We start from the raw sequence: 22,160 nt of genomic DNA, 5'->3' as shown, positions 1-22,160 counted from the left end.
ATCCTATTTCTTGTCACTCATTTATGTGTATTCTATAATTCAAACATATCAAACTCTTTGCACTTCCCATGGATATGATTAGAACTGCAAATCAGGGGATGCCTGGGTGGCGAAGTCGGTTAGGCATCCAACTCTTGGTTTCAGCCCAGGTCACAATCTTAGGGTCATGATATTGAGCCTGCTTGATATCATGCTCCATGCTCAGTGCAGTCTGATTAGGACTCTTTCTTTTTCTTTCTGCCCCTCACCCTGCTCTCTTTCTCTCTCTCTCTCAAATAATTAAATCAAGAAAGAAGAAAGAAAGAAAAGAAAGAAAGAAAGAAAGAAAGAAAGAAAGAAAGAAAGAAAGAAAGAAAGAAAGAAAGAAAGAAAGAAAGAAAGAAAGAAAGAAAGAAAGAAAGAAAGAAAGAAAGAAAAAGAAAGAAAGAAAGAAAGAAAGAAAGAAAGAAAGAAAGAAAGAAAGAAAGAAAGAAAGAAAAGAAAAAACTGTAAACCAGTTCTAACATCAAATGTAGAATCTGATAGAGTGTGAAGTGCTAACCAAATGGGTAAGGCCTGAATCATTGCTCATAGGTGTAACCCTCTATGAAATCATGAAAGTGTGCCACTCGGATCTCCTGCTGCAGAGAATGTAAGTGACTAGATCCCTTGGTGCTGCTCCTCCAAATCCACTACCTCATTCATGCAGAGGCCACAGTCTCCGAGAGCTGCTCTCAGTCTGAGCAGGGTGAGGGTTCTAAAGCAGACTCATTTGGAAAGGATGCAGCTCTCCCCTAATGGACAACTTTGTCTTGAGGTCTCCCCATCAGGCTAGCCAAATCTTTCTTGAAAGTGTGCTGCAGTAAGAGACTCTTCCTGCTGAATCATCCTTCCTACCCTCTGTCCTTCACAGGTGGAAAAGCTGCATCATGATCTGAAGGCCTCCCTGGCTCCTTCTGCTTCTCTCCCAAGCAATTTCTTGCTTATCTAACCACATCTTGACATCTGCTTCCTGGCAGACAGAACATACAAACACCTTCTCTACGTGTCTTGTTGTGAGATTTTCTCTTTGTTTTCTCTAATGTCTTTTCATCAAAGCCTTATCATTACATTACCATCATATCAACAAGTTACTTTAAAATTATTGAAAAGGCACCTCTTTTTGAAGAATATACTCAGAAGTAAAACCTGTTATCTTCTCCATGTATGGGTTTGAACACCATGTTCTATGCTTTTCTCTATCTAAAATGTCTTTACTCTATTTGTCCTTCTATAGACTCCTACTCATGTTTCAACACCTAGCCCCAGAGTCATCTATTCTGTGACATGTTCCTTGATCCACCTACAAATATGCAGTGAGTCCCTCTATTAGGACAGATCCTACTGTATCTCCTGTTATTATTCCATCTTTCTTACTCCACACTAAGCCTTAACTATTGCTTGGCATAAAGCAGGTGGCCAAAGGTGTTAGTTGAAATAAACAAGAGTTATTAAATCTATAAAAGATAAGATTTTTTTTAAAAAAAAAAGATAAGATTTAGTGAGAACATGACTACCTTCAAATATTTGAAGCACCGTCAACAATCACATTAGGTGTTATCTCAGACACTCTCAATGAGCACTTGAGGAAGATACAAAAAAAAGACACTGGACAGAAAGCCTTCACTTCAAAAGGAAGGATTAAATAGAACAGTTTACTCCTCTCCTCCAACATGAAATTACTGTGGTCTGAAAGTATTTTTATTCCATGAGGCAGAGCAGCACTATAGAACTGCTCTCATCTAGCAACCGGATTTTAGAAAGCAGATAAACAACAAAGCTCTTTTTCACTGGTATCTGTAGCAGTAGTGCACGAAGGTAGCATTTTCATTCTTGAGACCATCTTAGAAACACGATTCAAAAGCATTTCTCCCCTGGTAGCATTAACCCTAAAGTACAAGGTATGACTGCAGTACCTTTTTGTCTGATGCTAATCCTAGGCCCAGCACAGACCAGTCCTTAAAATTTGAAGACGCTACACTGACAGTTTTGACGACAGAAGGGGCTGAAAAACAAATAATACAAAAATGGAGCTCTAGAAGCTAAAAAAAAGGGGGAAAGAAATGGATTCTCCCTGAAAGTCTCCCAAGGGAGCACAGCCCAGCCAATCCTTAGTTTTAGTCCAATGATATGGATTCTGGAGTTCTAACATTCAGAACCGTAAGAGAACAGATATTTGTTGTTGTAAGCCATCAAGTTTGCAGTAAGTTGTTACAGCAGCCACAAGAAACTAGCAGACTATAAAGTACCATCTCTTGGCAGTATCTATAACATTGATAATAGTATGTACTTACTGAGGCTTACTATGTTCCAGGCTCATGTGAATTGGTTCTTTAGACTTCATAGAGTATTTATGATGGAAGTACTATTAAGATCCCCAGTTCACAGGTATGGAAACTATGTCACACAATTAGCATAGGGCAAAGCTGGAATTTGAAGCAAAGCAGCCCATAATCCAGAGTTTGTTCAATCTGACATCTATACTTGAATGTCTACTCTTTACATGTCTCACTTATAGTATGAAATGTTTGGAGGATGAGGAATTGTGATGGGCCACCCAGAAACTACACCATTACAATTTATTTTGTCTATTACCATTATATCATTCACTTCAAAGGATTTTCGAACATATTCTGCTTAACAGTTGGAAAAACTGAGTCATAAAAGAGATTAAGGCTGTTCGACAAGCCTGTGGCAGAACTGGGAACAGAGCCACCACTGAGTGGTTGCCCGCTTAAGCAATGACATCACGATTAATGTGCTTTCGACTCGTTAGAGCACCTTCACACCTTTTATCTCTTTTGAGCCTCACAACAGTTCTGCAAGATGAGTAAAATAAATATCAGGACTTGCATCATAAAAATGAAAAAAAAGGAAATAGAGAAGTAGAGCAAAGTCCATGCTCTGCTAATTGGTAAGGTATCAAGAAGAGAGCTCAGGTCTCCTTTCTTCAGCCCTGAGGAATCTCCACTCATCCACACTTGGCCATATTATAAATGGTCTTGACCCATTTACTGGGATATCCTAGGAATGACTTTAGAAACAAGACTCACCACTGGAATGGGTCCTATATCTACACCTCTGATATCCAATGTGCTAGCCAGTAGCCACAGGTTACTTGTGACTACAGTGCATTTGAAATGTGGCTAGTCCAAAGTGCATCGTGGATTTTAAAGACTCAAGATGCAAAAAGAATATAAAATATCTTATTAATAGTTTGTTTTGATTATGTGTTGAAATAGTATTTTGGATACGTTGAGTCAAATAGAATATTTTTTCAATTAAATTTACTTACTTCTTTTTACTTTCCTAAGTATGGTTACGTGAAAATATAAAATTAAAAAATAAATAAATAAATAAATAAATAAATAAATAAAATTAAGTACACGGCCCTATATTTTGCTGCTCTACATTTTGTCCCAACCAGTGTAGGAAAGAGTCCCTTTCCAGTATTCATGAGACAGTATCAATTTGAACATTTTCAGGGACAGAGATGAACTCAAGAAGTAGCCAATTTCATGTTTGGATGGCTCTAACAAAATATTATTTTCCACTAAATGAAAACCATAGGCATAGGAAGAGAAACAGATTAATAAAGTATACATTCTCAGGGCAGCCCAGGAGGCTCAGAGGTTTAGCGCCGCCTTCAGTCCAGGGTGTGATCCTGGAGACCTGGGATCGAGTCCCACGTCAGGCTCCCTGCATGGAGCCTGCTTCTCCCTCTGCCTATGTCTGTTCTTCTCTCTTTCTCTCTGTGTCTCTCATGAATAAATAAATAAAATCTTAAAAAAAAAAGTATACATTCTCAGAAGGACTTAAGTTTGATGAATTCTTTACAAATGCACAACTGAAAAATGATTTCTCAAACTGCCAATCAATCCAAAACCATGCCTAATACCACTCAATTCAAAAATATGAAAACATGACACCATAAAATAACTAAAAGATCTTTTTTGTAACATTTATTTATTTATTTGAGAGAGAGAGAGCCTAAGCACAGGGTGGGAGGGGTGGTAGGAGAGGGAGAGAAAGGATCCCTAGCAGACTCCCTGCTGAATGAGGAGCCTAATGTAGGGCTCAATTTCATGACCTTAGATCATGGCATGAGCAGAAATCATTTAACCAACTGAACCACCTAGGTACCCCCATAAGATCTTTTTTTTTTTTTTATAGGACACAAAACTCAGGAACCATACTGGAAAAACTATATATATTTAGTTTTATAAAACTATATATTTATATCAAATATATACACATACATATATACACACAGATAAATACAGTCAACTCATCTTTAACAAAAGAGCAAAGGTAATACAATGGAGGAAAGATTATCTTTTCTTTTTTTTTTTAATTTTTTATTGGTGTTCAATTTAGTAACATACAGAATAACCCCCAGTGCCCGTCACCCATTCACTCCCACCCCCCGCCCTCCTCCCCTTCTACCACCCCTAGTTCGTTTCCCAGAGTTAGCAGTCTTTACGTTCTGTCTCCCTTTCTGATATTTCCCACACATTTCTTCTCCCTTCCCTTATATTCCCTTTCACTATTATTTATATTCCCCAAATGAATGAGAACATATAATGTTTGTCCTTCTCCGACTGACTTACTTCACTCAGCATAATATCTTTTCAACAAATGATGATGGAACAACTGGACATCAACAGGAGAAAAAAATAAATTTAGACACAGACTTTACACTCATCACAAAAACAAACTCAAAATGGATCACAGACTTAAATATATAACACAGGATTACAGACATACAAAAGACACATCGGCCAAAGGACTATTATTCAAAATACACAAAGAATTCTTAAAACTGAATTAATGACGTACTACTATACATTGACTAATAGAATTCAAATTTTTAAAAAGGAAAAAAAAAGAAAAAAGAATTCTTAAAACTCAAAATTAAGAAAATAACCCAATTTAAAACTGGGTCAAATACCTTAAGACATACCTCATCAAAGTAGATATTCATGTGGCACATACATAGGAAAAGATTCTCTACATTGTATGTCATCAAGGGAATGTAAATTAAAACCACGAAATACCACCATACACTTACCTGAATTGCCAAAATTTAAAATAATAACAATACCAAATGCTGGCAAGAATTCTCAATTATTGCTGGTGAGAATGCAAAATGGTACAGTCATTTTGAAAGACAATTTGGCAGTTTCTAACAAAACTAACTCTTACTACATGATCCAGCAATTGTACTCACTGGTATTTACCCAAGTGAGTTGAAAACTTTTATCCACATGAAACCTACACAAAAGTGCTTATAGCAGTTTTATTCGTAATTGCCAAAATTGGAAGCAACCGAGATTCCCATCGGTAGGTGAATGACAGATAAACTGTGGTACATTCAGACAACGGAATATTCATCACTAAAAAGAACTGAACTACCAAGCCATGAAAAGACATGGAGGATCCTTAAATGCATATTACTAAGTAAAAGAAGCTATGACCTCACAAGTGGGAAATTAATGGACTGAGCAATGGGTGAGTAGAAAACACAGCATTCACATGATGCCTTTTGGTAGCTCTTTATTTTTCTTTGGACATATGTTTTCCATTCAAATAAACACATTTTGGAATTAAAAATCACCTTGACCTGGGGCACCTGAGTGGCTCAGTTGGCCCAACTCCTAATTTCTACTCGGGTCAAGATCTTGTGTCTTTTTTTTTTTTTTTTTTCTCTTTTTGCCACAAAGAGCGTGAGGGAAGTATGACACTGCATTTCAGAGCATCCCTAATATTTTCTTTTTTTTATTATTATTATTTATTTATGATAGTCATACAGAGAGAGAGAGAGAGGCAGAGACACAGGCAGAGGGAGAAGCAGGCTCCATGCACCGGGAGCCTGATGTGGGATTCGATCTCGGGTCTCCAGGATCGCGCCCTGGGCCAAAGGCAGGCGCCAAACCGCTGCGCCACCCAGGGATCCCATCATCCCTAATATTTTCTTTTGCAAAAGATGTTTACACTTAAATTATTGATTAATATATATTTTATTTATTTTTTAAAAAATAGTCCATCTGATCCAAGGTAGACTTTTATTGAGGATATATCAGGAAACTTTTTGATCAAATTGAATTTTTAAAATGAATAAAATATGTTTCATGGAAAAGATGTTTTTAATTTAGAAATGCAGTTAGAAGGAGGATGAGGAAGATACTTGGAATGGTCAATGTTCTCATGTAACAGGAGCAGAACATCTGGTCATGAGATTAAGCCCTGCCTCACTCTCCCTCTCACTTTCCAAAAAAGAAAAGAAGAAGAAAGAAAAGAAAGAAAGAAGAAAGAAAGAAAGAAAGAAAGAAAGAAAGAAAGAAAGAAGAAAAGAAAGAAAGAAAGAAAGAAAGAAAGAAAGAAAGAAAGAAAGAAAGAAAGAAAGAAAGAAAAATTACCTTGCCTTGACTAAAAATTCCTGTCAAAACCTAAGAACAGACATTTTAGGGAAAACTCTTCAGCTTATGAGCTTGAACAGGGAGTAGCTGGCCAGAGTTTTACAGCATACAGTGATACTTAGGTGCCTTACACATTGGCTTTAAGGCTGACTCCATGTATAAAAGGACATTACCAATGACTAACTTTGAGGACTGAGGGAAGGACACCACCAGACACCACCTTCCCAGAATCACACTCTAACTGGGTTCACCCCCGCCCTTCTCTACAGGAAGGTGGATGGCAGGGGGGCAAACCCCAGAGCTAAATTGCAGATGGGACCGTGAGCTTCTTCACTCTCTACTCAGACAAATGTGACATGAATCCCCAGAAGGGTAGCCGCAGACACCCAGATCCTCTCTCTCCCCCACATATATGCCAGTGACAGGCAGGCAGGAAGTAGTTCCCTGACAGCTAATAAAGAATCAACAAAGGATCCTCCAAGGCTGGTGCCCAATTGGGAGCCCAAACTACCAAAGGGTGAGGGTGCAGGCAGGGCAGCCTATTTTCCCCATCTAAATTGAGCACTAACTAGTGTACCAAAAAACTTTTCCTTGCTCTTAAAAAAATCTTCAGGAAAAACTAGTCCTCAGAAGAATCTGGCTCATTTGTGCAGTTTCACAAACTGTACCCTCACACTCCAGTTTACCTCCTGAGGAAATCTGGTTTCTCCATCCCATAGGCATCGGATGACAGTGTTGACATCTATGCCCTTAATTTATGAACACACAGTCTAAGTTGTTCGGAGTGGTTTGCCACTACCCCAAGGACATTTCACATCTGCCACTTGCTGTGATCAGTAGAGATTCAGGAACCATAATCATGAGGGGGAAGGTTAGGAACACATGCTGAACAATCACCCAGGTCCTCTAGTATTTCAAGAGAAAAATCCCTGGTTTTCTTGGAGGGAGGGGGACGAAGCAAAGTTTTTAATGTTTTCATCACAGAAGATGTCGTTCAGGAGTCACTAACTAACTATTTGCCTGGAGACATGTAGCCTAATGGTTCTCAATTTGTGTCCCTGTCTGCAAAGTGAGAATAATGATTCCTTTCTCATGGGGGAATGATAAGGACTAAATGAGCTGAGGTATCAGAAAGCACCTAGTACTCTCAGTCACTGAATCTAATTTCCTTTACCCTTAGAACTGTAGACAAGAGGTTCAGCATTCTGCCGACAGAAAATAAGTGATACTTTCTCAGTCCACTAGTGGCCTTACAAGCTGTTCACGGTGTCACCATATTTCAGCCAAACTCTAACCGACATACTTTCTTTTAATGTTACCTAGAAACGAACACAACAGAGCAGAGCATCCCGGAGTAGGGTGTGTGCCACACCTCCAAAGTCCAGTTTCCAGGAGAAATTGCAGCAAAGGAGAGCTTCAGTCATAACAATCAATGCCCAGGGAGTGCCTGAGCACTTCGTATGCTTTGACTCTTCATGTTCTCAACAACCCTGGTGGTGATACTATTTTCTCCCATTTTGCTGATGAGCAAGTGAAGCACAGAGAGGTCAATTTGCTGCAGGTCAAGGAGCCATTATTGGTAGACCCAGGATTAACAAAATCCATGTGCTTAATCACTAGGTTAAACTGTCCTCAAGAGACCTTGGAATCACTACCAACCTGAAGGTGGGAAGAGGAGGAGACCGATGTCTGAGATCAGGAAGGGAAGATAGCCCTTCATCCCCTTCCGAATCCTGCCTTTAATGTAAGGCTATCTTTTAATTCCACCTCTGCCCAATTTTCTAATCTACTGGCTCCATTCTCCCTGAATCTTTGATCTCTAATTTAAATTAGAGTCTCCTTTTCCCAGAAATTCTCTGTACTGCTGCCCCTCAAGTCTCTCCTTTCCCAACTCACTATTCTCTACTCAACTTCCCAGCTCCTAACTCTGATTCTGCTGTGGTTTAGTGTGTCTGTTCTCTGTCCCCCAGTCCACCTCTGGATCCTCAACCTTCATGACTTTCTGCATTCCCTCTGCCTGGAATAGCCTTCCTCCTCCTCTCCACCTCTCGAGGCCTATACGCCCTTCAAGATACAAGTGAATACCACTCCTACATCAAGACTTCCTCTCCTAATCACTCCAGTGAGGAGAACCATGGTTTGCATCCTTTGTGATACACCTTTGCAAGTACTCAACATCTTGAATATTTTGAAACATCCCATCTACCTAACACAGTGATTTATATACAACAAAAGCCTGATAAGTGGTGGATAATATTGATGCTCTAGTCAAGCATGCCAGCTACACCAGCTATTTGCACTGTCTTCTTTAAGTCAGTTAAAAGCCCATATAAAATTCATATTCATAATGCCCATATCTACACATGATAACTCTTGTTGCCAGCAAAAAGCAATAAAACTGCATTGTGCATGCAGCTAGGAAGACAGCCATCTCACAGAGAGAAAGAAATATGCAGAATAAAGAGGAAGAGGAGGAGGAGGAAGAGGGGACAAAGAAAGAGGGGGAGGTGGGAGGATAGTCAGGCACTAAGAGTTAAGGAGAAAAGTTGGAAGGCTGAATTTGGATCAGGCTTAAAACAAACAATCCCCACCCCAAGGCCTACTCAAAAAGAAGAGGGGTTAAAAACAAATTCTGAGGATGCACTGAAAAAGCATGCCAACGAATTTAGTATTATTTAAATTCTGGCTGCATGAGAGACTTATGAAATCACAACCATTTTTCGTTTGCTTTTATTTACTTCTGATTCCCAAATATACAGCTCTGATAAAAAAAAAAAAGAAAAAGAAAAAAAAAACGGGCTTTGTTTGCCTATATTATTTTGTTTGTTTTTGCTAATCATATTTAACTAAGAGGCGTTTTCATTTTTGATTAAAAATAAGTCAAGACAATTGAATCTGAGGCCAACTGCTGCTTTCCAAATTCACCAGACCATTGCTAACTCACCAAAGTCAGGAAGCAATAATAATTCCTGCTCTTTATAGAATGCCTTTTCTCCCCAGGAAACTTCAAAGCTCTCTGCTGACGCTCAGGCTCTGCAGCTGCCAGGAAAGAAATGTGGCTCCACTTACCTCAGAGGGAATATCAGAAGCACATGGGGACGGCCTGACCCACAGCAGTGACCCCACACCCACTGCTGCCTCCACTTTATCAGAGGCCACACCCAAAGCTCTGGTTTAGGAGCAAGAAAATAGAAAAGGTGGCAGTAGTAGCAGGCTACTCCCATCCCTCACCCACCCCAACAAGCATCCTAAGGAGAGGAGTGACCAGATGCAACACTGTGACTCAGTAAACCATGTTGCTTGTCAGCACGGATAGTAGTAAAACAGACAAAGTTACACAGCTCTTTCCTGATGGAAAATCGTCTTAAGCTAATCCCATCAATGCTCCTATAAAGAATACAGTTGCTACATAAACGGGGGGAAACCCACAACCATGAACTCTCCTATCTTCCAGCCTTCAAATTCAACCTTGTCCCTTTAGATGAAATGGAAAAACTATTATTTACTGAATACCTAACATGGGTGAGGCATTTCAGTTTTATTGTTGTGACTCCTCACCGCCATCCTGAGAGGGAGATATTACTACCTAGATTTTATAAATGATGACACTAGGGTTCAAGATTTCATTTTTTTTTAAATTAATGCTAGACATCCTAAGGAAGAAATTTTTCTAACAGTTTTGCAACCATGTTTGCCCTGAGAGAAATAACTTCATAGCCACTCAACATGGTATCATCACAGGAGCCATCCCACCTTGCAAACCCAGGTTGGCTTGATTTCAACTCAGTTATCAGCAGTGCATCTTTTTCTTTTTAATATATTATTTATTTATTTTAGAGTGGGGAGGGGTAGAGGGAGAGGAGAGAGGAAAGGAGAGAGGAGAATCTCTCCCAAGGAAAGAGGGAGAAACTTAAGGAGACTCCCCACTAAGCACAGAGCCTGACACGGGGTTCGATCCCATGACCCCAAGATCATGACCTGAGCCAAAATCAAGAGGCAAATGCTCAACCAAATGAGCCACTCAGGCACCACCCCTTGTGAATAAGTGCAAAAAAGCTAGCTCCGGCACTTCAGTGCTATGGGAGACCAGTAAGCTTGAAACACTGACTATTACACACTGATTATTATTTGAATTCCCCAACACAAGTGAGCACTGATGTCCGTATTTCATGAGAAATCCTTGAGGGACAGGATAGCCTCTTTATGACCATTTTTAGATTGTTCTCATGTGAGAGCCCCAATGACTATGAGTGCAGAATCAAGACAGAGGCAGCAAGATGCCTCTCTTCCTTCTGTTCCATCCATGATCATGATGTTCACTGGAGATATTCGGAGTTGCCAAAAATGTGAGCAAAGTCAATAACTAGTGGAAAGAAAGCAAGTTTAAAAATGAAGTCATTTTTAAATGACTGGTCCTGGCTCTGCTCCTCTAGCTTTAAGGGTTCAGTCATGAAAAGGAGAGCAACCAACATGATGTGAATTCGTATTCCTTGTCAGGCATGCACTATGTGTTTTATATACGTTGTCTTGCTCAATCCTCTCCACCATATAAAACAAGTGGCATTTATCTCCATTTTATAGAGTGGAACATGGAGACTCCACAAACTCATAGAAGAACAAATAGTAAATCATGGAGCTAAGTTCAAAACCAATGCCCTTCTTATTACACAAATAGCTTTTCTATTTCAAATAGTAAGACCCCTCTCTGTCTTTTAAAACTTTAAACTTTAAACTTTAACTTTAAAACTCTAAAATTATTCTGATTCTGTATTGTCAAGTTAGTGAGGTCTTTCTTCTTGTGATTTTTTGAGATATAATTGAAATGTGACATTACACTGGTTTCAGGTGTATAACATACAATTTGATATATCATATGTTGTAAAAATAGTTGAGTTCTAATAGGAAAAACATTGTACCCACATCCCCTATGAATTGTTGTCAAAGGAGATCAAAATAAATGAAAACATATTCAATTCAAACCAAGTATTATAATAAAATTCTAATAAAAATGTGTACTTCCCCTGTAATGTCTTTGCTGTCTCCAGAAATACATGGCACAAGGTAGCCCACAAATATGTGAATTTCTGAATTATTCTGAAACAACTAACACATTGTCAAACCACAATTCAATAGGTTTTTTTAAGTCTGCAAAAAAAAATATGATTAAAGAAGTTACTGTAATAGTATTACTCATTTTATGTTTCTATGGATATATGTATATGTGTATACACATAGAGACAGAGAGACAGACAAAAAGAGATTTCCATCCATCTGTCCAAATCTACTGATACATCTCTACCACCACTTGCTTTTTCTCTCCACCGCATTTGACATTGTTGACAGTTCTCTGATTCTTAAAACCCTGTCTCTACCAATTTGCTAGGAATCTGCACTTTGGATACTGGCAGTTGCTTCTGTCTTTTGCTCCTGCTCTTTCTGACTCCTAAATGTTGTAATGCTCTAGGACCTAGTCCTCCCTCTACATTATCCAAATTTATCTCATCCAAACTCATGACTTTAAATGACATTTATATACTTACAACCCCAAAATGTACACCTCTAGCTCAACTTCTCCCTAAGCTCCTGGTTTGTATATCTGTTGCCTTCTAGACAATACCAGTTGACATCTATCAGGCATTTTGAACTTAACATATCTGAAACATCAATCTCAATAAACTGAATCCCTTATGTAAAAATTTTCAGTCCAGATACCCAGGAATCATTCTGATTCCTCTTTTTCCTCTAACCTCTTATACAACCCATCAGCAAATCCTGTTGACTTTATTTTCAAAACAGGCTTCAAGAGCAAACCTTACTACCAACATCAATCCCACTGTTGTCCTAGCCCTCATCATCTCCCACATGCACAGCTGCTAAAGCTTAAATGGTCTCCAGGCCTTGGCCCCTTTCTTCCTTCAATCTATTCTTGATACAGTAGCCAGTCAAAACTTGTAAAAATGAATCAACTTATGCCATCCAGCCATATTCAAATCCCTCACTGGATGTCCATCCCATTCATAATACAATCCAGTGGCCTACGATGTCCTCTACAATCCAGACCTATCTATTCCTTGGGTCTCATCAACTACTCTACTTCCCATGCTCACTCTGGTCCATCAACCCAGGGCTTCTTGCTACTTCCAAGTATGTCTCAAGATTGTTCCTGCCTCAACTTTATGCTAGCTCTTTCTCCTCCTAGGACATTATTCCACCAGAGCCTACCTCTCCATATAACTCAGGTCTCTCTGCTCAAATGTAACTTCCTCATAGAAGATGTCCTTGAGTATGATAGCTAAATTTGTACTCTTAAGTGCAACCACCCCTAGCTCTAATCCCTTATCTTGCTTTAACTTCTTCAGAGTCCTTTGTATTACCTGGAATCCTATTATTTTATTTATTACTGCAATAATTCTTATTTGTCCATATACATTTATCCATAAATGGATTTATTTACCCATTTACTTTATTATCCTCTGAGTCCGCATTAGAATGTAATTTCCAAAAAAAAGAATGTAATCTACAATCTCCGTCTTGAAGTTCACTGCCATATTCCAGTGCTTACCATAGTGCTTGAAACACAGGAACCATTCAATAAATATGTGTTAATTGAATAACAGAATCTTCTGGGTGTTCTATACTATTCTGTGATGCTCTACTGCTCTTGAATGTGGCCCTTATCTTTGCTACTGCCTATAAATTTGCCCAAAGTTCATTTTGTTTATACTTCTTATCTAAACTACTAGTACTAAACTACTATCTAAATCTACTAAATTTGTATCCCTTCAATACCATTTATCCATTTCACTTACTATGACTAAAAATGTTTCTCTTTCTAGTTTTTAAATGTTGCATCTCAAATAAATAAATAAATAAATAAATATTGCATCTCTGCCTTTTTTACCTAAACATTCTGTTTTCTGAGAAGTTCAAATAGAGCCTATGTAGCTACAGTGATAAGAATATTTTTTATGTGCCTCTAGGGATGAGTATAATCTTCTGATTAGGCTCTAGAGAGAAAATATTTTCTCTTCTTATCTCTGTCTCCCTCCAGGCCCCACCTCAGTTCTGGTCACACACAAGTATTAAACAACAGTACTGGTATGACATCACTCCCCATACTGTGCTGCAGATCAACCCTTGTCTACTGTTGTATAAGCTACATGATCACAGAAGAAAGATGATGAGAAAACCACACATGATTCCTCCTCTTGACTGGGGCTGGAACAAAAGGTTATGACAGAAAGGATAAGACTGTGTGTCTGTGTTTTGCTGGCACTAGTATGCAGATATAAAACTATAGTTAGGTTGGTCTCACTCTGGAAATAACCAATTAGCAATGCTCACAAACTAAAATAATTAAAGACCATTCCAGACCATCTTTAAAATAAACAAAGCTTTGAAAAGAGTAGATTAGAAACCACTTCTAAAAGACATTTACAGGACCCTCAACTCTGGTCAACTAATCTTTGACAAAGCAGAAAAGAATATCCAGTGGAAAAAGGACAGTCTCTTCAATAAATGGTGCTGGGAAAATTGGACAGACACATGTAGAAGAATGAAACTGGACCATTTCCTCACACAATACACAAAAATATCCTCAAAATGGAAGAAAGACCTAAATTTGAAACAGGATTCCATCAAAATCCTAGAGGAGAACACAGGCAACAAACTCTTTGACCTCAGCCACAGCAACTTCTTGCTAGACATACCTCCAAAGGCAAGGAAAGCAAAGGGAAAAATAAACTATTGGGACTTCATCAAGTTAAAAAGCATTTGCACAGAAAAAGGAAACAGTCAACAAAACCAAAAGGCAACCTAGGGAATGGGAGAAGATATGTGCAAATGATATATCAGATAAAGGGCTAGTATCCAAGATCTATAAAGAACTTATCAAACTCATCACCCAAAAAAACAAAGAATCTAATCAAGAAATAGGCAGAAGGCATGAACAGACATTCCTCCAAAGAAGACATACACATAGCCAACAGACACATGAAAAAATGCTTACCCTTGCTTGGCATCAGGGAACTACAAATCATAATCACCATGGGAGTGTGCCTAGGTGGCTCAGTGGTTGAGCAACTGCTCTCAGCTCAGGGTGTGATCCCAGGGTCCTGGGATCAAGTCCCACATTGAGCTCCCTGCATGGAGCCTGCTTCTCCTCCCTCTGCCTATGTCTCTGCCTCTCTCTGTGTCTCTCATGAATAATTAAATAAAATACTTTTAAAACTTAAAAAATAAACCAATTCTCAACTGGGGATTATTTAAACACACACACACACACATACACACACACACACACACACACACTGGAATGTCACCTTATACCACTCAGAATGGTTAAAATTAACAAGATAGGAAACAACAGATGTTGGTGAGGAGGTGGAGAAAGTGAACCCCCTTACACTGCTGATGGGAATGCAAGCTGGTCCAGCCACTCTGGAAAACAGTATGGAGATTCCTCAAAAAAGTTGAAAATAGAACTACCTTATGACCCAGCAATTGCACTACAAGGTATTTACCCCAAAGATACAAAGGTAGTGATCCAAAGGGGCACCTGTACCCCAACGTTCATAGCAGCAATGTCCACAATAGCCAACCTATGGAAAGAGCCCAGATGTTCATGGACAGATGAATAAATAAAGAAGATGTGATATGTATATACAATGGAATACTACTCAGCCATCAAAAATGAAATCTTGCTATTTGCAATGAGATGGATGGAACTAGAGGATATAATGCTAAGTGAAATACGTTAATCAGAGGAGGAAAATTATCATATGATCTCACTCATATGTGGAATTTAAGGAACTAAGCAGAGGATGATAGGGGAAGAGAGAATAAATAAAACAAGATGAAATCAGACAAGGAGACAAACCATAAGAGACTGTTAATCATAGGAAACAAACTGAGGGTTACTGGGGGGGTGGGAGATGGGGTAACTGGGTGATGAACATTAAGGAGGGCACATGATGTAATGAAAATTGGGTGTTATATAAGACTGATGAATCATTGACCTCTACCTCAGAAACCAATAATACATTATATGTTAGTTAATTGAATTTAAGTAAAATTTTTAAAAAATTAAAGAAAGAAAAAATAAAAGATATTTACAAACTTTTATTTCTAAAATACATTAAACAGATTGTACCAAGATGGGAGAACAGTGGGGGACCTCGTTTCATCTGGTCCCCTGAATTTAGCATGATAAATATCAAATCATCCTAAACACCTATGAATTCACCTGAGATATAAGAAAAGAATGGCTAGAAATCTACAAACAGAAAATTAACCACTTTTTGCAAGGTAGGAGGGCAGAGAAGTGAAACTCAGGGGATACATCAGAAGATAAACTATAGGCAGTGGGGGTGGGGGGAGCCTGTGAAAGCCAGCTTCTGAAAAGTGGTACAACCCTGGAGCTCAAAATTGGAAATCTTTAGAATCTTTAGAAATCTGCTCCAGTGAGAGATTTCTCTGCCTGAAAGGTGCTGCTCAGTGGTGAAGCGGGGCAGAGTCCTGGGTGGGACAATGTTGTCTCAAGATCCCCAAAGTCACAGAAAGAACAGGGATGCCTGAGCCAGCAGAGTTCCCAAGCACTGGAATGGGGAAACTGGTTTGGTCAAAGAGCCCCCGAGGGGGCTCTCAGCTTGGTTGGCCATAAAACTGCATACCATGGCCAACAGGGCTAACACTCTCCATGCTGGGGCCGTGTAAAGGACAGAAATGGGGCAACCCTCCACCTTCCACCAGGAGGGGCAGAGCGGGTATGTGCAGGATCTGGCGAGTGCTATCCAGGCCAGGGCCCTGCAAAGTGCACAAATCAATGACCTTTCCAGGGAGATCTGAGCGAGTGCACACTGCAGAGGTCTGTAGACTTTGGCACGCACAGTGATCTTTCAGCTCCGGGACTTGAAATCGGGCATGGCCATTTTTATTTTCACCCTCTAAAGAGGCATGGAATGCCTTCAGGGAATAAAAACCACACACAGCAGGCAGCTTACACTGAGTCTGACCCCATGGCAAGGGGCAATGCAATTGCACCCATGCAAAGGCACCAGAGAATCAGCACAGCAGGTTCCTCCCCCAGAAGACCAGCTGGAAGAACAGTGAACAGCAAGTTTACAGACAAATAGGACTGCAAAGCTCCAGCTCTAGATGAAAAAGCATATAGAACTCAATGTTTTTTTTTTCTGATAAATCATTTATCTTTCAGTTCCAAATTTTCTGTTTTTTTTCTTTTTGCCCTTTTCAACTAGTTTATTTTATCAATTCTTTGTTTTTTAAGTCTTTTTTTAACTTTCATTTTTTATATTTACATTTTATAGATATATGCTTCACTTCTGGGTTCCTTTCACTGCATTCAATTCCTTTTGTGTACATACATATACATATATATGTATATATACACACACACAAGTTTTATAAATATATAAGTTTTGCTTTCTTTAAAATTTTGGGATTTAGTGTCTTCTAACACACAGACCAAAAGACACTCAGGACCAAATGCATCACTCTGTTTTATCTGCTCTGTGAAATTATATTCTCTCTTTTCTCCATCCATTCTTCTCTGGGCAAAATGACTAGAAAGAGGAATTCACAACAAAAGAAAGGACCAGAGGTAATACTCTCTGCCACAGATCTAATCTATATGGATATAATAAGTAAGATGTCAGAGCTGGAATTCAGAATAACAATCATAAAGTTACTAGCTGGGCTTTTTTTTTTAAAAAAAAAAAGTATAAAGGAAAACTAAAAGACAATCTACAGAATGGGAGAAGATATTTGCAAATGACATATCAGATAAAGGGCTAGTTTCCAAGATCTATAAAGAACTTATTAAACTCAACACCAAAGAAACAAACAATCCAATCATGAAATGGGCAAAAGACATGAACAGAAATCTCACAGAGGAAGACATAGACATGGCCAACACGCACATGAGAAAATGCTCTGCATCACTTGCCATCAGGGAAATACAAATCAAAACCACAATGAGATACCACCTCACACCAGTGAGAATGGGGCAAATTAACAAGGCAGGAAACAACAAATGTTGGAGAGGATGCGGAGAAAAGGGAACCCTCTTATACTGTTGGTGGGAATGTGAACTGGTGCAGCCACTCTGGAAAACTGTGTGGAGGTTCCTCAAACAGTTAAAAATAGACCTGCCCTACGACCCAGCAATTGCACTGTTGGGGATTTACCCCAAAGATACAAATGCAATGAAATGCCGGGACACCTGCACCCTGATGTTTATAGCAGCAATGGCCACGATAGCCAAACTGTGGAAGGAGCCTCGGTGTCCAACGAAAGATGAATGGATAAAGAAGATGTGGTTTATGTATACAATGGAATATTACTCAGCTATTAGAAATGACAAATACCCACCATTTGCTTCAACGGGGATGGAACTGGAGGGTATTATGCTGAGTGAAGTAAGTCAGTCGGAGAGGGACAAACATTATATGTTCTCATTCATTTGGGGAATATAAATAATAGTGAAAGGGAATATAAGGGAAGGGAGAAGAAATGTGTGGGAAATATCAGAAAGGGAGACAGAACATAAAGACTGCTAACTCTGGGAAACGAACTAGGGGTGGTAGAAGGGGAGGAGGGCGGGGGGTGGGAGTGAATGGGTGACGGCACTGGGCATTATTCTGTATGTTAGTAAATTGAACACCAATAAAAAATAAATTTAAAAAAAAGTATAAAGGAAAAAAAAAGTATAAAGGACACTAGAGAATCTCAGTACAGAAATGAAATCTAATCAGGCTGAAATTAAAAATGCTCTGAGATGCAGTCTAGATTGGATGCTCTAAGAGCTATATGGTAAATGAGGCAAAAAGAGAGTCAGTGACAAAGAAGAGAAGTTGATGGAAATAAAGGAAGCTGAGAAAAAGAGAGAAAAACAACTAATGGGCCATGAGGGGAGACTTCAAGAAATCAGTGATGCCATAAAATGAAACAATACTAGAATTATTGGGACCCCCAAGGGAGAAGAAAGAAAGAGAGAGGGATAGAAAGTATATTTGATCAAATCATAGCTGAGAACTTCCCTAATCTATGAAAGGAAACAGGCATTCAAGTCCAAGAAGTAGAGAGGACCCTTCCCAAAAATCAATAAAAATAGATCAACATCACAACATATAATAGTGAAGCTTGCAAATTTCAGAGATAAAGGGAAAATCCAGAAAGAAGCTTGAGACAAGAAGTTCTTAACCTATGGGGTAAGAATATTAGACTGGCAACAGACCTCTCCACAGAGACCTGGCAGACCAGAAAAGGCTGGCATGATATACTCAGGGCACTAAATGAGAAAAACATGCAGCCAAGGACATTTTATCCAGCAAGGCTGTCATTCAGAATAGAAGGAGAGATAAAGAGCTTCCAGAACAGATAGAAACTGAAAGAATATGTGACCACTAGACCAGCCCTGCAAGAAATGTTAAAGAGGATCCTGTAAGCGAATAGAGAGCCCAAAAATAACAGACCAGAAAGAAATAGAGACAATTATAGAAACAGGTATTTTACAGGTGATACAATGGCATTAAACTTGTATCTTTCAATAGTTACTCTGAATGTAAATAGGATAAATGCTCCAATTAAAAGACACAGGGTATCAGATTGGACTAAAAGTAAGACCCATCCATAAGCTGTCTACAAGAGACCCATTTTAAACCAAAGACACCTCCAAATTGAAAATGAAGGGGGTAGAGAACCACCATTTATCATGCTAATGGACATCAAAAGAAAGCTGAGGTAGCAATTCTCATTAGACAAACTAGATTTTAAATCAAAGACTGTTGCAAGGGATGAAAAGGGACACTATATTATATTTAAAAGTTTTTCCAATGAGATGATCAAACAATTATAAATATTTATGCTCCTAACTTGGGAATAGCCAATTATATAAACCAACTAATAACCAAATTAAAGAAATATATTTATAATACAATAATAGTAGGGGACTTCAACACCCCATTCACAGCAATGGACATATCATCTAATCAGAAGATCAATAAGGAAACAGGACATTTTTAATTTTTATTATTTTTTTGTATATTTTTTTATTGGAGTTCAATTTGCCAACATAAAGCATAACACCCAGTGCTCATCCCATCAAGTGCCCCCCTCAGTGCCATCACCCAGTGACCCCATCCCTCCATCCACCTCCTTTCCACCACCCCTTGTTCGTTTCCCAAATTTAGGAGTCTCTCATGTTCTGTCTCCCTTTCTGATATTTCCCACTGATTTTCTCTCCTTTCTCCTTTATTCTTTTTCACTATTTTTTATATTTCCCAAATGAATGAAACCATATAATGTTTGTCCTTCTCCGATGGACTTATTTCACTCAGCATAATACCTCCACGTCCCTCCACGTTGAAGCAAATGGTATTTGTCATATCTAATGGCTGAGTAATATTCCATTGTATACATAGACCACATCTTCTTTATCCATTCATCTTTCAATGGACACCGAGGCTCCTTCCACAGTTTGGCTCTTGTGGACATTGCTGCTATGGACATTGGGGTGCAGGTGTTCCGGCGTTTCACTGCATCTGTATCTTTGGGGTAAATCCCCAGCAGTGCAATTGCTGGGTCATAGGGCAGTTCTATTTTTAACTCTTTGAGTTAAAAACTGCCTCCACACAGTTTTCCATAGTGGTTGTACCAGTTCACACTCCCACCAACAGTGCAAGTGCAAGAGTGTTCCCCTTTCTCCACATCCTCTCCAATATTTGTTGTCTCCTGTCTTATTAATTTTCACCATTCTCACTGGTGTGAGGTGGTATCTCATTGTGGTTTTGATCTGTATTTCCCTGATGGCAAGTGATGCGGAGCATTTTCTCATGTGCTTGTTGGCCATGTGTATGTCTTCTTTGGTGAAATGTCTGTTCATGTCTTTTGCCCATTTCATGATTGGGTGGTTTGTTTCTTTGCTGTTGAGTTTAAAAAGTTCTTTATAGATCTTGGATACTAGCCCTTTATCTGATTTGTCATTTGCAAATATCTTCTCCCATTCTGTAGGTTGTCTTTTAGTTTTGTTGACTGTTTCTTTTGCTGTGCAGAGGCTTTATATCTTGATGAAGTCCCAATGGTTCATTTTTGATTTTGTTTCCCTTGCCTTCATAGATTTATCTTGCAAGAAGCTGCTGTGGCCAAGTTCAAAAAGGGTGTTCCCTGTGTTCTCCTCGAGGATTTTGATGGATTTTTGTCTCCCATTTAGATCTTTCATCCATTTTGAGTTTATCTTTGTGTCTGGTGTAAGAGAATGGTCTAGTTTCATTCTTCTGCACGTGGCTGTCCAATTTTCTCAGCACCATTTATTGAAGAGACTGTCCTTTTTCCTGTTTTGTCGAATATTAGTTGACCATAGAGTTGAGAGCCCATTTCTAGGTTCTCTATCTGTTCCATTGATCTATGTGTCTGTTTTTGTGCCAGTACCACACTGTCTTGAGGATCACAGCTTTGTAGTACAACTTGAAATCTGGCATTGTGACGCCCCCAGCTCTGGTTTTCTTTTTCAATATTCCTCTGGCTATTCGAGGTCTTTCTGATTCTACAAAAATCTTAAGATTATTTTTTCCAACTTGGAAACAAGGGCTCTGAATGACACCCAGGACCAGATGGACTTCACAGATACATACCGAGCATTCCCTCCTAAAGCAAGAGAATACACATTCTTCTCGAGTGTATGAAACATTCTCTAGAATGATCACATACTGGGTCACAAATCAGGTCTCAATTGGTACCAAAAGATTGAGATTATTCCCTGCATATTTTCAGCCCATAATGCTTTGAAACTTGAATTCAATCACAAGAGGAAAGTTGGAAGGAATGCAAATAGTTGGAAGTTAAAGAGCATCATACTAAAGAATGAATAGGTCAACCAGGAAATTAAAGAAGAATTTTAAAATTTCATAGAAATAAATGAAAATGAAAATACAACTGCTCAAAACCTTTGGGATACAGCCAAGGCAGTCCTAAGAGGGAAATAAATTGCAATACAAGCCTTTCTCAAAAAATTAGAAAAATCTCAAAAACATAAGCTAACCCTACACCTAAAGGAAAAATAGCAAATAAAGCCCAAACCAAGCAGGAGAAGAGAATTAATAAAGATTAGAGAAGAAATCAATGAAATAGAAATCAGACAAAAAGTGCAACAGATCAACAAAATAGAACGTGGTTCTCTGAAAAGAATTAATACAATCGATAAACCCATAGCCAGACTTATAAAAAAGAAAAGAGAAAGGACCCAAATTAATAACATCATGAATGAAAGAGGAGAGATCACAATCATCACCAAGGAAATACATATAATTTTAAGAACAAAGTAAGAGCAACTATATGCCAACAAATTAGGCAATCTGGAAAAATGGATGCATTCCTGGAAACTTATAAACTACCAAAACTGAAACAGGAAGAAAAAGAAAATCTGAACAGACCCATAACCAGCAAGGAAATTGAAGCAGTAATCAAAAACCTCCCAAAAAAACAAGAGTCCAGGGCCAGATGGCTTCCCAATGGGAATTCTACCAAACATTTAAAGAAGAAATAATACTTATTCTTCTGAAGCTGTTTCAAAAAATAAAAATGGAAGGAAAACTTCCAAACTCATTCTATGAGGGCAGCATTACCTTAATTCCAAAACCAAAGACCCCACCAAAAAGAAGAATTACAGACCAATATCCCTAATGAACATGGATGCAAGAATTCTCAACA

The 22,160-nt window shown here is 38.7% G+C and overlaps 2 long non-coding RNA genes across 2 annotated transcripts in view; one reads left to right on the top strand and one right to left on the bottom strand.

Moving 5' to 3' along the window:
- LOC140633643 (uncharacterized) overlaps positions 1 to 22,160 on the bottom strand; it is a 440,888-nt gene that overhangs the window by 316,743 nt on the left and 101,985 nt on the right. The window lies entirely within an intron of this gene.
- LOC140633646 (uncharacterized) overlaps positions 1 to 22,160 on the top strand; it is a 33,604-nt gene that overhangs the window by 928 nt on the left and 10,516 nt on the right. Inside the window, exon 2 of the long non-coding RNA XR_012031224.1 lies at positions 8,058 to 8,181. This is a non-coding gene — a long non-coding RNA (uncharacterized lncRNA). The remainder of the gene's footprint in view (positions 1 to 8,057; positions 8,182 to 22,160) is intronic.

This window comes from Canis lupus, chromosome 5 (genome assembly GCF_048164855.1).
Source record: "Canis lupus baileyi chromosome 5, mCanLup2.hap1, whole genome shotgun sequence".
NCBI classification, from domain to species: domain Eukaryota; kingdom Metazoa; phylum Chordata; class Mammalia; order Carnivora; family Canidae; genus Canis; species Canis lupus.
The sequence above is the reverse complement of the archived record's forward strand: the minus strand, read 5'-3'. Positions and strand labels throughout refer to the sequence as shown.